The sequence below is a fragment of the Grampus griseus genome (genome assembly GCF_964374135.1).
Source record: "Grampus griseus genome assembly, chromosome: 8".
NCBI lineage: Eukaryota > Metazoa > Chordata > Mammalia > Artiodactyla > Delphinidae > Grampus > Grampus griseus.
Window position 1 is genome coordinate 40,210,971 of NC_139002.1, and position 15,857 is coordinate 40,226,827.

At 52.1% G+C, this 15,857-nt stretch overlaps 1 protein-coding gene across 3 annotated transcripts in view; it reads left to right on the forward strand.

The window, feature by feature from the left end:
• The first annotated feature begins 2,296 nt into the window (after positions 1 to 2,296).
• The window catches only part of SMCO4 (single-pass membrane protein with coiled-coil domains 4), a 70,137-nt gene continuing 56,576 nt past the window's right edge, over positions 2,297 to 15,857 (forward strand). The window contains exons 1-2 of one of the 3 annotated variants that reach the window (XM_082660867.1): positions 2,352 to 2,378; positions 4,237 to 4,302. The gene's annotated coding sequence lies outside the window, so the exon portion shown is untranslated. Of the gene's footprint in view, positions 2,379 to 4,236; positions 4,303 to 14,239; positions 14,356 to 15,857 lie in introns of those variants that run through there. The other 2 variants (XM_082660865.1, XM_082660866.1) reach the window with 2 other exon arrangements.

The window sequence follows — 15,857 nt, forward strand, 5'->3', positions numbered from 1 at the left end:
TGGTGGGTTGGCTGGGGTTTGCTACAGCTGGGATGGTGAGCCTCTCTCTGCCTGAGTCTTTCATTTTTAAGGAGGTTGGACCAGATTTCTTCACTTTCTTCACAGTGTTTCAAGAAGGCAAGGAGCGAGGCACACGTGCTCATCAAACATCCCTGCGTTTGCCATGTTTGTTGATGTCCCAGTGGCCAAAACACGTCGTGTGGCCAAGCCCAGGGTTAATACGGGAGGGGGCTACATCATGGGCATGGGTAGGTGGTGTGTTACATTAGAGGTCCACAGTATGTGGACTTTCCCTCTTAGATATGCATTGCAAGATATGCAACTTTAACTTATAAATTCTGGTACTCTCACAAAAACACAATGTACATGTTATTTCTAGTATAAGGAAGCATTGGGAGTCACCTTATTAAGGGACTGAACCCTACATCAAATGGTTCTGTTTGCCTCACAAAATTATTCATTAATTTTTTGCAGTGGTCTTGGAAAGTTATGTACATATTTAGAGGAAAATGGCATTTACAATTATAATGAATTAAAGCAACCTATATTGCAGAAACACTGCCCCAATTTGGAACTGAGGCTTGCTAATTTCATATTAGCAGCATGTATATCCTCCCAACCCCTCTGCCCTAGCGTGTGGGTGCCTGTCTCATCCACTAGACCTCAGACTCCTTTGAGGGCAAGAATCGTACCTCACCAATGTTTGTTTCCCTCACTCTTCCAGCACCTACAACACTCAGTGGATGCTCCCTAAATGCTTGTTAAATAAATGAATCGATAGTTGCCTTTTATTAAACACCTATATGTTCCAGGGACTTCACTCACAGACTGGATCACCAATTCTCTCAATGTCACAGATAAGCATCATTCTCCACAATTTACAATTGAGGGGACTGAGGTGCAGAAAGCCCAAGGCGGATGGGCTGGGATTCCAGCCCAGTCCTGTCTGATGCCACTTCATTGCACTCACTGCTGTTTTATGTGCAGAGCAGGAAGGAGACTGTTAAAAATGAAAAGACGGCCTCAAGGTGTTGAGAGAGGGCAAGGAGAAAACAGGAGGAATCTGTAGACCACAGGGGCCCTTAAACATTGACTGCCTTTGCAATAAAATAAACACTTGTTCATTAAGAGATTGGCCACCGAAACCCTGGGGGAAAACCTACAGGAGAGCCAGTTCTACAGCTCTTAAGACCAGCTCATAACTGGTCTTAAAACCCAAGACCCGTTAATTCTTCGGGGTGGGGAAGAAGAGTGACTGGAAAGGCCTTGCTCCCGGGGCTGGCTCTCCTGGGTAGGTGACAATACCCCACATACAAGGGTATTAAGGTGTCCCCAGATGAAAAGGTAGCCATTATTTTAATTTTTGCCTGTAGTTTTTATTACCTACTAGATTAGTAATAATAGTAACAGCAGCTACCACTTAGGTACAGTATAGGTGGGGTGGAGGGGTTGAGCAAAGTGCTTTACACAGAGTGCAGGATCTCAATTAATCCTCACAACAACTCCATGAAGTAGATTTTATTACTCTTAATTTATAGATGAGGTAACTGCCCAGGGAGATTAGCTTTTCCGAGAGTTCCCAGCTTTTAAGTGGTAGATCTATGTAAAACCTAAGTCTGTTTGACTAAAGGCCCTGAGTAACTTAGAGCTGCGGGCCTTGTGCAACTTTGGTGCTAGTCTGAGGTGGGGAATTGTGAATCCTATTTATTCATGCAACGCTGCGCAAGCGTGTGTGTGTGTGTGTGTGTGTGTGTGTGTGTGTGTGTGTGTGTGTGTGTAATTTACAACAACAAAAAATCCAGGTGGGGATATCTGTCCTCTGGAGGTTTAGAAGCCTACGTGGGTGGAGAGCGGCCCAAATCTCTACTCATTCATTCACCCTTTCACTGCTTCAAGAAGTATTTGTTGCGCCCTTGGGTACTCCAGGCAGGGCGCTAACCTAGCCCTAGGAGAGAGAATGACGAACACGAGAGACGTGGTGTTTGTTCCCCAACCCTATTTTACTTTTTTGTAGGCGAGGCATTCAGATTTAGAGAAGCAGGAAATGTATCGACCCAGGTGGGGCACGGAGGAAGGGCGCCGAGAGGCTGGCTGGTCAGGGCAGGCTCCCCGGAGGCAGCGGCGGGGCCGGGGCCGCCACAAGGGAGGGTCTCCGGCAGAGCGGAACCGGGCTGGGAGCGAGCCTTGGGGCGGGGGCGGCCGGCGAGTTAGGGTTAGGGCGAGAGGATTCGCCTTCCCGGCGGCAGAGGGCGCCTGGCGCTGCGGTCCGGCGCGCCGGAGCCGCCCGCGCGGACGCCGAGAGAAGAGGCGAGGCGGGGAGCTCGAGCGGCGGCCACTGCCACGTCTTCCCGGCAGTGGCGGCGGCGGCGCGGGAGGAGGTGAGCGGCGGCGGCGCGGGCGGGCAGGTGGACAGGGAGCGGCGCGGGCGGGCACCGGGCACCGGGCGGGAGTGCCGGCGCCGGGACAGCGCGGTTCCCGCCACGCCGGCTCCTCCTCTGCGCCGGGCGGACAGCCGAGGCCCGGGCGCCGAGCGAGTCCCGAGCGCAACTCGTGCCGGCGGGGCGGGCCGGGGCCGAGGGGACACGAGCCCGCGCGCCATTCGCGGCGCGGGACGCGGTATCCCTGCCGCTGCGGGGCCGGCGCCGCGGCCGGGAAAAGTTGGGGCGGACAGAGCCCGAACGGGCCGGGCGGGAAGTGCGGGTGCACGGCTGACACCCGGGGCGCGGAGGGACGCGGGGAGAAGGGGGTCTGGGCCGGAGGCGGGAGACGCGGGTCCTCTGCGGGCGGAGAGAAAGGGGTGCGCTCAGATTCTCGAGCTGGAGCAGGCAAGTGTCCGGCGGGGACCCCGCGAGTGAGGAGGGAGGGAGGCCCACGGGGGGCGGCCACTGGGGGGACCGGAGGCGAGTGGGTGGCGGGGTAGAGCGATGGGCAGTGGGCTTTGCCTCCTCGCGCCTCTGTTGGGGCAGACGCTGAAAGAGGGGTCGGGCTCAGAGTGGGGGACGCCTCTTGGCGTCTGAAGATCCGGTGGGGAGTTCCAGTAACTGGTGGAGGAGGGAGCGGAGCGGTGCTTCCTCTAAGGCTTGGGTCAAATACCGTCCCTCCCGGTCTGCCAGATTCACCTCCCAGACTGCAGTGCTTTTGTCCTGGGGAAGTTGAGGAGGGACCCCTGAGTGGATGGGATATTTAGATGTTCCCAGGGGAGTAAGATTGGGCTGCATGAAATCATAACTGTTGCCGGGAGAAAACGCAACTCTGACCCTCCCCTAGCCACCCCCCCCCCCATTCCCTCTCCAGTACTGGCAAAGTCTGGATTCCCTGGGCTGGGCTAGCAGATCCCCAAAGCCCTGCAGCGCATCTGCTCACAGGTCGTGGGTATCCTAAAGGGGCATAAGACATGGCCTTTTATTCTCTGGGACTGAGGTTGGCTGTTTCAGAAACAAGTGGTTCTGGAGATGCTGGATGCTTTATTAGAACAATCTGTGTGGTGCCCCTTGACAAAGGAGATGACTCATGTTAGCTTTTTTTTTTTTTTTTTTCTTCCCCTTCCAAATAAACTTCGTATTCACGACACAAGTATGCCAGATCATTTGCAACAGTGATAGAGCTGGAGATCTACATTGTAGGCCTTGAGCCCTTGTGCTAGTCCTAGATATATTAGCAAGGATTATGGCCTTGGATGCATCACTTCCCCTCTCTGGAACTCAGTTTCCTTATCTGCAAAATAGTGTATAAATAAAGAGCTAGACAGTCTGATGGTGCAGGAGAAGGTGTCTGAGGGAGACTGACATCTTTTTCCTTGTAAGTCGAGATCGGCCACACAAAATCAAACTCAGCCTATTACGAAGAAACTAGGGTGGACTGAACACAGCTAAGAAGCAAGAAAGGCTGCATAAAGTAAAACAAACCCCAAAACTAATAATAATTGGTATTAGATTTACAGTATGGATATTGCTCTCATGTAGGCAATTAGTGTACATGGCTGTCCAGCTGTCATTACCATAAAGCTGTTAACTGTGCTTAAAAAAATTACGTATGTTTCATCTGTGGACCTGAATTTTGTTCTTTTGTTTGAACCTTCAAGCCTGGAGTAGATGCTCAGTTGGATGGGTCTTGGCTCAGCCTTCCTCGAAGGACCTCCCCAGGATCTCTCATTGCCATAGTAGCCTAGATTTCCTCCTGTCTGACTGATGCTGCCTTCCTTGTACCAACACACTTCTGTCATCTTTTCCGTTCTAGCTTGAGAAGTGGGGAGCTGATCCCTGTTGCATCTGGCATTTCTGAACTTCCCAGGTTTCTTTCCAAGTGAGTAAAATTAAGTGAGGCAAACAATGCATTAGATGCAGCACATTAAAAATAGCTCAAGGTAATAATGTATCTGCCCCAGCCCTATTCCCTAGACCTCCTGGGCGACCTCTCACTAGGACATCCGTGTCACTTGCCGGCCATCTCGTTTTGGACGCTCAGGGTCATCACAGAGCTGAAATGACATGGTTGGGTCAAACAGCACATTCATGATCAAGCCGTGATGCTGGAGGGAGAGGAGGATTTTTTGTGTATTTTATCATAACTGAATGCTCCTGCCGTGTTCTCTTCCATTCGTAGCTGTCAAAGTCCGTATTGGGTTTGACCACATCACGTTCAGTAATCCTTTTCTGTCAGTGTCTTGGCAGCAGCAGTTAGTGGTTATCTCTAAGTTTGAGGTAGTGGTAAAATTATATCCTCTCTAGCAGGTAATTAAGTTGAATCTTTAAAATATCTGTAGTTTATATGTGTGTGTGTGTGTGTGTGTGTGTGTGTGTGTGTGTGTATAAATTTTACTTTAGCTGAGGGCTATTAAATGAATAAAAATCATGTTGCTAATAATAGTTGTCATTTGAGCCCCTACCATTGATCTTGTGCTGTGAGGTGAGGAAACAAAGCTTCGACAGGGTACAACTCTAAGTGCTACCACTGGCTTTCACAAGTTACTGGTGATCTTTGAAACCAAACAGTGTTTTACAATAGTGGAAAAGTAATTCTTAACTATCCTATAGGGCTGTGATATTGAATGAGATCTCGTATATGAAAAGCAATGTGGAAACTTGTAAAGCGCCCTCCAACCTAGGACAGTGTTTTACCCTAAGCACCTGGGGATACCCAGGTGCTTAGGGTAAAGCTTATGAGTCCATGAGTCTTGATGTCTGATGGACCTGGTGTACATGCTGAGCCCATCGCCTGATCCCTCTGAGCCCGATTTCCCCGTGTGTAACATCAGGATGATAGTATCTGCCTTGCATTAAATGAGATGCACTTGTGAGTTGCAGTGGGTGCTCAGTGACGGTTGGCATCCAGCCCTTTCTCTCCCCTCGCCCATGGGCACTTGGGATAATGGGATTAAGTCTTCCAGTAGGAATTGTCCTCGAGGGAGAAAGGCTTTTAAAGTACATTTTTGTACTTATAAATAATTCTTTTAGCTTTTAGCTGCCCACTCCATCCTCAGCACATGCAGTGGATATTCTAGGACCTACCGTCATCTAAAAGGAGGGAATTGCTGGGACTGGCACAGCATTGTGAATCAACTATATACTTCAATAAAAATTTTAAAAAAAAGAAAAAAAAAAGAAAAGGAGGGACTTGAACCAAGCCAGAAGCCAGAAGGGACACGTCTTTGGTAGGAGGCTGAAGATGGATGTAGCTAGTTTCCCCTTTGCCCATTGTGTGCCCTTCTCTCCTCTTTTATTCATTTTGTGGGACAGGGAAAAGATACTGAGTTTTGGGACTTCGAGCTGGTAGGAGGCATTGTTAGAGCTATAGTATAAGGTGGGAGGGCAGTGCAGATGTGGGCTGGGAAGGAGATGGAAGAGTTGACTTTGCCAGTAAAACCTGGACAGTTTGGTGTGGGGGAAGTCTCTTTTAGATGTAGGATTTGGCTAAATATGGGGCCAATTTGTATCGAGTGCTATAGGCTGTCTTGTGGGGCTTGGAAGTTCTTATGCTCCAAGCAGAGTTTGACTGGTTGCGGTGGCATCATAAATGAGTTGCCATAGTAAGTTGTATGCGGAAAAGGAAATTAAATTCCAGGAGGGTGTTTGTTGTGACTGATGCCAGAATTTCTCTGAGAATTTTATTAAGATTCAGTCAGTCTATAAAAGTACTTCTTAGTCCTCTGAAGGTATTAATTAAGAAATAGTTTTTTAAAAAAAACCAGAAGGGTCTCCTTTGTGAGCTTTTGAAATGTAATCTTCCTAAATCTTTGGAAACAATGAAGTCTTTAAAAAAAAAAATCACAGAGCTGTCTATTTTAAAAGCAGTCCCTCCAGAGTAATGTTTCCTTCTCTTCCCATCCCTTCATTCCTCTCACACTATTTTGATAACGAGTTAATTTTGGGGTCCTCTACATCTTGGGAGCCTAATGTGTACGCCCCTTCATTTTTAGATCTCGGATATGCCTTCTGCGTTTACTCGCATTCATTCGTTACGAGGAGATAGCACCGCAAGGTGGTAAAGAGCAGAGAGGCTGGAGCCAGCTTGGGGACAGGGAGAGTCGTGGTCATTCTTGGAGAGCCGGGCTCTCCTCAGCTTGGACTAACCCCCGTAGAAGCTCTGGAGGGCGATCCTGTTATTCCCGTTGCACAGATGAGGAAACAGAAGCCTGCGCATCCTCATAGTTGGGGGCGGGGTGGCATGGGTCACAGTCCGAGCGGCAGCTGTGATCTCTGTGACGGCACAGCCTGGGCAGGCAGAAGTCGCGCCCCCCCTGCCAAGGTTGGACTCCGTCCGGAGGCTGTGGTTTAGAAGGGTGGCTCCGTAGGCTGTGTGGACTATGGAATGCCCTGAAGAGAGACAAGGCCATCAGGGTAATGGGCATGAGAGAGGATGAGGGCTTGAACTCACGTTAAGACGGTGGCAGGGGTGATGCAGCAGAGGGAACGGGCCAGCATGGTTGGTGCTCAGTGCTCTGGACTGGGGTTGAGAGAACGAGCAGTCAAGCCCTCTTTTCTCTCCTCACCCCTTCCCTGTTGCCCCTCTCATCCTCACAAGCTGGGTAGTGGAGACACTGTCTGTAGACTGCAGGCATCTCTGTAGAAACTCAAATTTGCCTCCTTTGGTCTCTCATGACAGCCAGAGAAAGGTGCCTGAGGAAAACCCCAAAGCGCCTTCCCCTGTCTTTGCCCACCCACCCTGGCCTTAGTTTCTGCCTTTCCTGGAGCATCTCAGGATGGAAGTCAGGTTCTCAGACCCCATTCAGAGAAGTGCTGGTTTGAACATTCAAATGTATAGTGAAACTGTTGAAGGGGAAAAGCCCCCAAAGGAGGAAGTCTCCCTGGGGTGCAGTCGGCACCCCACAGTTCCCTGGTGGACCCAGTGGACCACAGTGGCTGTGGTCCTCAGTTTGGGCTGTTCCCCAAGGGCTGATCTGCCTCTAGGCGGGGGTGACTTGTGGTCACCAAACATGCAGGGGCTGGTCGGGAACGGGGAGTGGAGGTGGGCGAGTTCTCAGTGGTGGCCAGCCCTGCAAGGAGGGGAGAACACCCTCCCCCGAAGGGTGCAGCCTCGGTGAGGAGCTGAGCCATACTCAGGAGAACCGGAGTCAGAGCGAGGGGACACGGTTGGTCCTGGTTGCTAGCGTCTGCATGTCCCCATCATAGGATGCACCACTGCCGCATCAGAAATATGCTGGTGCCGTGCCCTCTCCGCTAGTCAGTGCCAGAGTCTGTAAGAAACTTGCCCAGGCGTCCGTTTTCCAGAGTGCATAATAGCCGTGCCCTTCAGATAGTTTGTTCTTGCTGGGCTCTGGCCAGTTGGTCGGGTTCTGGCTTTGCTTGGGCTGCGTCCTCATGGAGAGGAGGCTGAGAGTTACTTTATTGGTCTGCCTGCTTCCTGGTGTCCGCAGTCATGGCCATCTCTGCAGTGAGTCACTGCACAAGGACTCCGCTCCCCTACTGTTCGATGGTCACCCCTTTCCCTCCGAGATGGGACTTCTTTTCCTTGTCCTGTGGGTAGCCCCCAGCCGTGGACTGTTGAAGTGCCCAGTGAGTGTGGCGCACTAACAGGGTACCTATTTAATGGGAGGAGAGCGTTTTGTGTGGGGATGTCAACTGTCAGGCTGCCTCCTGAGCAGCATGTCCTAAGCAAAGCCCCTCTGTTTTCCTTTTTGCTCCATGTTTAGCTGCGTGTGTGTGTTTGGGCTGCGTGTTTGTTTTAATTATTACTAGGAAGCCAAAAAAGGTATTTATCAAATGTTTGAATTTACAGAAGTGTTACTATGGACAAGCAGAAATAGTAGCTATATGTTTGTCCAGGATACCACTGATTTCTCTCTCCTTATTCCACCTTGTTGCTGTTTTGTTGGAAGAACCCTCTGATCTGTATCCTGGTTCAGTTTGGATTTTACTGTTGAATGTGAATAGAGGCTGGCCTGGTTGTTTGCTGAAGTGGAGGGACTCGAATGGGTGGGCTTCAGGCTGCCAGCCTCGGCTGTCCCTGCAGCCCCAGGAGCCTGACACGCAGTGCCTTTGTCGGGAAGGTGGAGTTTGGCCAGGCTTTTTCTTTGGCTTCGCCTGGGAGTAGCTCTGCTGGCGACAGCAGGTGGCCTCCTCTCTGCTGCGGGAAAGGGAATTCTCTCTTCATCTGGTTTTTACTTTCTTCTCATCCTACGGAGGTGAGAGGGAAGGGAGTCTCAGAAAAGTGCGTCCTGGAGCCAGGCGGGTTCAGGGCAGGACAGGTTTGCAGCTTCCACAGAGCTTACCCCAAAGTTTTCCTTGCACCCGGCATTTCCCTTCTTCCCTGTTGATCCCGATCCAGTCTTGTCATCTGTGGCTTAGAGACTGCACTTGAACTTTATCAGTCACTCTTGGGAAGACCTTGGAGTGTGGCACTAAAACTTGTCCAGATTGCTCTGTCAGTTTCACACCAGAACACGAAACCCTGTTTCGGTGGCTGTGGTGCTATTTTTAAATCAGTTCGATGGCTTTTTTCTAAATGATATAGGGGATACATGAATATATTATGCTCGTGCACCTCACCCTCCCGTCCAAATAGTGGAGAAGTGAACAGCAGATGTAGAGTCCTCCTTCCTCTGGCGCCCTTCCCCCCTGTGCCGCCTCCCTGCTGGGTCCTCAGCACTAACTAATTGTAATTTCCATCAGCCTATACAGACGCAAACACATACAGTTTTGTTTCTTTTGTAAGCATAAATCTGATTGCACGATATATATCGTTTCATTATTTTATCTTTTCACAATGGATCTTGTAGATCTTTTCTTGCATGTAGTTCTTCTCGCTTTTAATTTGTCTACAAAACATTTTATAGTATAGATATATCATAATTTATGAGTCAGTCCCCCATTGATAGGCATATAAAGGGACTCATTAGTTTTGCTATTATATCTTCATACATACATGCTGTTATGCACACATGCGTGTGTTTCTCTAAGAGTGGAATCAGTATGCCACAGGTTCTACTCATTTAAACTGTTACAGCAAATCCCGACACTGTGCTCGCCAGGGCTGTACTGGTTTAAACTACCAATAGTGTATGAGGCTGCCCATTTTCCCACAGGCTGCCATTCTGCTAGGTGATAGAAATGGACAGTGTTTAGTAGGCATTTCACCCATCACTGGTATGGCTATGAGACTCGTTTGGCTTCCGGATCTTAATTGGGCGGGGGGAGGTGTCTATCATAACCATGGAGGATGAGGGAGCTGAGCCCCCGAGGACCAAGGCTCTGCTCAGGGTGTCCTGCCGCCAGGGGTGGCAACGTGGCCCTGGAAGCCAGCGCTCCTGGTTTCACGTTCTCTCCGCTTTTCCCAGAGGCTGGGCACTGTAATAGAGCACTATAATTTTGGTGTCACCTGCCAGAGTCTTTCTGCGAGCCTCTCCCCGAGGAAGCAAGTGCTTATAAGCAGCACATTGATACCAGTTGTGTTCTGCACAGCCAAGGCAGGGATTCCAGGCTGGTGAGCTGAACTGGGGGAACGTATAAGGATCACATGGTGGAAAATCAGACTCTCTTGCTTCTGAAATAGCCTCCATGCATGTAGTGAAGCGCGGTTCTGCGTGTGGTGGGGCTTTCCTTCCAGCAGTGTGGTGATCCGTGCCCCACTTCCCTGGTTTGCTATGGGAATATTGTGATGGTTTGTCTCTGAGCAGGGTTCCTTAGAAGGTGTTCCAGGGGCCTGATCTGGTAGAGGACACATCTGGAGGCCGTCACCTGGGCCGTCCCTGCAGGCTGAGCAGCCCAGTGGGTTTTGGGAGGCTCTGACTTACTGAATGACAGCGTCCTTTACCTGTGGTTCAAAGAAGGCCAGGGAGAAGGAGTGATGGAGGGGCAGCCCGGGGTGGTGAAGAGACTCTAGGATCATTTCCAGCTCCCACTCCGTCGTTTATGGCTGTGTGACTTAAGCACGGTTATCCTTTCTCCCTGGGCCTCGGTTTCCTCACCTGTAAACCAGGAATAGTATCAGTACCCACCTCACAGGGTTGTTCCGGGGATTCAGAGCGTAATGTTTGTAAAGCTCTGAGCGTATTACCCAGTGAGTACTCAGCAGTTGTAAGCAACTACTACGCTTGTTTGTGTCCTCCTGTCCTTAATAAGTGTTTTTTAAATGCATGAATGAGCGTTACATTTGCTGAATGTAAAAATGCACATCCTCTAGTAACGAATGTCAAGGAGGGCAGAGGCAGGCCTGGATCAGCTGGGGTTGTGGGAGGGTAGCCGGCGAAGGTAGCAGGTTGGGCAGGAGCGCACATTTGATGTCCTTTTCCGACGCCAGTCCTGCTGTGAGACGCCGAGGCCCCAGAGCAGAGGCCTTCCCTTTCCTTAGGTAGATTGGGTGCTGGCGATCCTTCGTGCTGCCTCTCCCTTTTGTTTTGGAGGAGGCCGAGCCAGGCCCTGAGAGGTGAGGTGCAGCTACGGGCCTGGTCGTTCAGAGCAGAGGTGGGACCAGGTCTCCAAGCCCTGGGAGGTTGAGGCTCCTTACCCTGCTCTCCACGCAGGGTAAATGGGCCACGTGCTGCCCATTTCAAGATGCAGGAAAAGAGAAGCACACGGCGTTGGGCGCTTTGCAGAGCCTGCTGTCTGCTGCTACTGAGTTTGCTGTGAGCTGAGGTCGCTCAAGTGCAGGGAAGGTAACGGAAGCGTAACCCGCAGTGGGGCGGGGCTGGGGCTCACGCCTGGGTCTGCCTGGCTCATGCTTTACCTTCTGCCTCGTCACAGCCCTAACAGTGCTGGCCCTGGGATGCTGTCTGTGCGTGTTTCATACCCCCGACCATGCACGTGTGCCTGTGCATGTACGACGGCAGGTTCGTGTGAAGCCCCTGATTTGTTTGCTGATGGTTTACCCAAACTGGAGAGACCTGCGGTTGAGTGTGGGGAGGACTGTACTCAAGGCTCCAGAGCCGCCCAGGCCGCCCAGGCGCAGGTGGGCAAAAGGAAACCTCACTCCTGGGAGTGGAGCTTGGTGGAGGAGCCTGGTGTCTGCGGGCCTGGGAGGACCAGAGCTGGCTGGCGAGGACACAGGCAGGGCCTGGGCAGACTGCAGGGCTTACAGAATGCCAGGTGCAGAGGCCCGAGATGTGAGTCCAGTAGTGTGTGTGGAAGGGAACTACGAAAGCAAGATCAAGTGGCCTGCGGTGTGAGAGAGGTTTCAGAGTAGCGCGTGGTGCGTGCCGGAGGTGCTGCCCTAAGTGTGCATCAGCGGCACGGAGATGTCACCTCGGCTCCCGGGGCCTGAGAGGGCCTCTCAGAAGCGGCACAGATTAAAACAAGCCTTGCTTGCTCCTTGGAGAGCAAGTCGACCTGGCTTGTGATCCACCCTCAATTTGCAGATGTGGACCCTGAGACCTGGTGAGCTCCCTGGTTCGGGGTCACAGCCCTAACGAGGACAGGCGAGCCTGGAGCCTGCCCTGCCTGCCCTCCTCTCCACACGTGTGCTCACGGAGTGCCGCATATAGCAGCTGTTTGCTCGGCACCTGGAGTTGCTCAGGGTTACTTCTCAAAAGAGCAGGCTGGGTCCCAGTTCAGTTCTGGTCCTGGCTCTGCTGTCTCTGAGCAGAGCTGGGACGTTAGCCCCTCAGTTTTGCCCTCTTGTAGGGTGGGTATAGCACCCCTGTCTCCCTTCTAGGCTTGTCTTTGTTCACTCAAGAGCTGTTCGGCAAATACATTCTTTTATTCAGCTGGATGCTATTCTGTGTGTCGGGCGTTTTGCACCAAGCAAAGGATGTCAAAATCTTGTTCTCCTGGAGCTTATTTTCTCCTGAGGGGCAGCAGACAGTAGCTGGTTATAGTTGATGGTACGTGTCCTAGTTTCTTAGGGTGCTGTGACAAAGGACCACAAGCCGGATGGCGTAAACCTCAGGACCTTACCCCCTTGTGCCCTGGGGCTCTGAGGGAGGACCTGTTCCCTGCTTCTGCCCCAGCGTCTGGTGGTGCCGGCATGCCTGGTGCCTGGATCTTGTGGCTGCACAGCTCTGCTCTCTTGCCTCCCTTACCACACGGCCTCTTTCCCGGGTCTGTGGCCCCTCTTTTCTTATGAGGGCCCACCCCCCTCCAGTGTGTCCTCATCCTAACTACGTACTTCTGGGAAGACCCTCTCTGCAAATGAGGTCACATTCTGAGGTTCCAGGTGCACGTGGATTTGAGGGGACGCTGTCCGACCCAGAACGGTATGCGAGGTAGTAATGGCTGCTGAAAAGTCCGGGCAGTGCCTGGGGCAGGGGGTCGGTGAGGTGCTGAAAGGTGGTGCAGGCGGGCCTTGCTGAGCAGGTAGTGTTTGAGCTTCCACGTGGAGGAGGGGGGAGGGGTGGAGGAGCTGAGGTATGGAGGGGATGTGGTCCAGGCCGAGGGAACAGCAAACACGGAGGCCTTGAGGTGGGCATGTGCGCCTGCCAGACTGGTACGGGGACAGTGACGTGGAAGTCGTGTGTGTGTGTGTGCATGCACGTACGCGCGCGTGTGTGTTCATGAGGCTTTGGCCTTTTGCCCCCGCGAGACGGGAGCCACTGTTGAGTCTGCGAGCATGCCGACAGCAGCGTTGGCGTGTGGACCAGCTCGTCAAGGGTTTTTCCAAGTTCAGACGGCCATCGCAGCGCCTCGTCCGTGCGCCGTGATGTTTTGCAGTGATGGTTACTCGGCAGTTTCTTTTTGAAACGTCAGTGCTGTTGACCCTTGATCCACCGCCCTTTCCAGTCGGTTCTCTGTTCCTTCTGGATGCCTTTCCACCCACCCGCTTCCCCACACTGAAACCACAAGCATGAAGAAGAGAAAGTAGACAAGGCTGGGGGTGGCCAGGGCTGCTGGGAAGCCCGGCACGCGTGGCAGCCCTGGTGGGAGCTGCGCCTTCCCGCCAGCCCCGGGCCATCTGGTGAACGCTGTGCCCATGGTGAAGGTGTTCCTCGCCCTGGCAGATCTAGAAACTGCTGAGGTCAGTGTGAGGTCAGTGCGAGCTCAGGGCGCTCAGCTCCCCGCATCCTTCTGTGGATCAAGTCACTATGCCGTGAAAAGAGGTGAGTCAGCCGCCTCGGGCAGCGGCCTCCCTTGGCCTGGAAAATACAGGGCAGGGAGGGACTTGCAGAAGCACCTGCGGAGAGCCCAGGAGCCTGTCGGGCAGTCACTGCACTCACTCGGCCCAGGGCCCTCACTGCCACCCACTTTGTCACTGGCCTGCAGAGCTTTACATTCTCATTCACATTTGCTATAAAAACAGTCAGGCCTGCGATGCGAGTGCCGTCATTACAGAGAAGAAGGCACCCCAGGTGTGGCTGGCCCCATGGTCCGGGGCCCGTGCCAGTTTGGTTCGCGTGGTCCTGGGGGGAATCATAACTTTGGATTCCCTGGCGTCAGAGCGGAAGGGAATCTCCTTATCTGGCTCACATTTAATTTCCTCCCTAGGCCTCCAAAGGAAAGGGCCTGGCATGTCTGTGACTGGGGCTCCGGAGGAGCGGGCCACGGGTGGCCTTGATTTCAGGCGCTCTTCCCGGCCTCCGCCTGCGAGGGCGGTGCCAGGAGCAGCCCGTCCAGGGAGGTGATCCGGGAGCCCCCGGGTGCCGCCGCCCCTCCGGGGAGCACCGCTTTAGAAGATAGTTCCGTGTAAGCGGAGATGGAAATAGAATTCCCCGGCGCTAGGAGCAGCTGCTCCTCTGTAGGATTTCAGGAGCTGCCTTTGGGCACCAGTCACTCACTAACCCCTGCCTCCCAGCAAAACACACACCCACGCAAAATGAAAGTGAGGCAGACTGTGCCTGGCTAGAGACGGAGCGTTAGAGTGTGTTTTGTGGGACTGTAGTTCCTCTCCAGAGTCTTTTCTGAGGGTGCTTCCCCAGTACAGCAGAAGAGCTTCCTTGTTTGCCAGACGCTACAGGAAGCTTTGAATCAGGTAGCGTCCCCAGGAGTCTGTGGAGTCTGGCCTCGATTCCGCATTAGAGGCAGGGAGGCCATGCCCAAGAGTGGGAGCCAGGCAGGGCCCCAAGGGTTCTCGTAGAACAGGCCACTTGTCCTGTGCCCAGGTGGCCTTTGTCTCTGTGCTGATGGATCTCAAGCACTTGGTAAAGAAGTGCTTGTACATAAGTACAGGATATGGGCCCTGATTTTTGTTTGTTTGGTTTTGGTTTTTGTTTTTTAAACTGGGCATCTGTGAGTTAGCTCAGGACCCTGAGAGCTCAGTCTCCTGGCCCCGCAGCGAGACTGGTCTCATCCCTGCAGCCTTGGGGCATCTTTAACCTGGGGGTTGGATGACATGGTTGTCACGCGTGTCTCCTTCCTTGTGCTCCTCGCAGCCCTTTGCACAGGTCCTGGGGTGATTTGCCTGCACCTACGGTGGGAGCTCCCTGAGGGCAGTGGGAGCCTGGCACATGCGGAGCTTCCAGGAGCTTCCCTGCGGCCCTTGTCCTGCTTGGCCAGATCCCCAGTGTCTTGCTTTCTGGGTGAGCGTTGAGGCGGAAGGAGGAACAGGTGGGGGGATTTGATGTGAACCCCCCTCCTGGCTCTGGGGGCAGGCGTCCCCAGCTGTTCAGCATGAGCTCCTTGTTCCCGTCTCAAGTTTCATGCAACTTTTGATCCTTGTGCTAAACAAAGTGCCTTTATTTCTGGATGTTGTCATGAGAGTTGTTTTTGCAATTATTGGTGAGGCAGAAAAGAACGGATCATGACGACAGAGTTGTCTATATATTCCAAATTTAAGAAATGTCTCTGCATTAGAAAAATACTACAAAGAATTTAATTTCAGTGGTTGTGTCTGGATTTTGGTATTACAGGAGGTTTTTTATCTTTCTGTTTTTCGGCATTTTCCATGTTGAGCATGTATTGTCTAGATAATAAAAGCTATAAAAATTACTACAAATAATAAATAGCTGTGTATTAGGATCCAGTATGTGCTGTACACTGTAAGAACTTGCCATTACACTCTTATTTGATCCTTACTATGAACCTGTAAGGTTCTCTTTTTAAAAAAAATACAAATGCTGACATATTTTATTTTATTGTGGCGAAATCTACAAAACTTACCTTTTTAACCATTTTTAAGCTCTGTGGCATGAAGTACATTCACCGTGAGATCCTTTCTTTAAACTCCTTATTTTATAAATGAGGAAGCTGAGATTTGGAGAAACACAGCTGCTTAAGGTCACAGAGAGTGAGGAGTTCCAGAGGCGGGATGTGGATGTAGGGCGATGATACTCGGAGGTCTGGGATCTCTGGTTTGTGGCTGTTGGAGTCTGTGATTACTTACCCTGCCCCACGATCGCCGCTTGATCGCAGAAAGCCTGTGTGTGTCTCGTGTGTGTGTCTCCTTTGACAGCTCTAGGGTTGGGCTTTGCGTTTTTACAGGGAGGAGCGTGGTGAGCCTGGCTCGGGGCACGAGTGGCTGACGTAAGTGACACC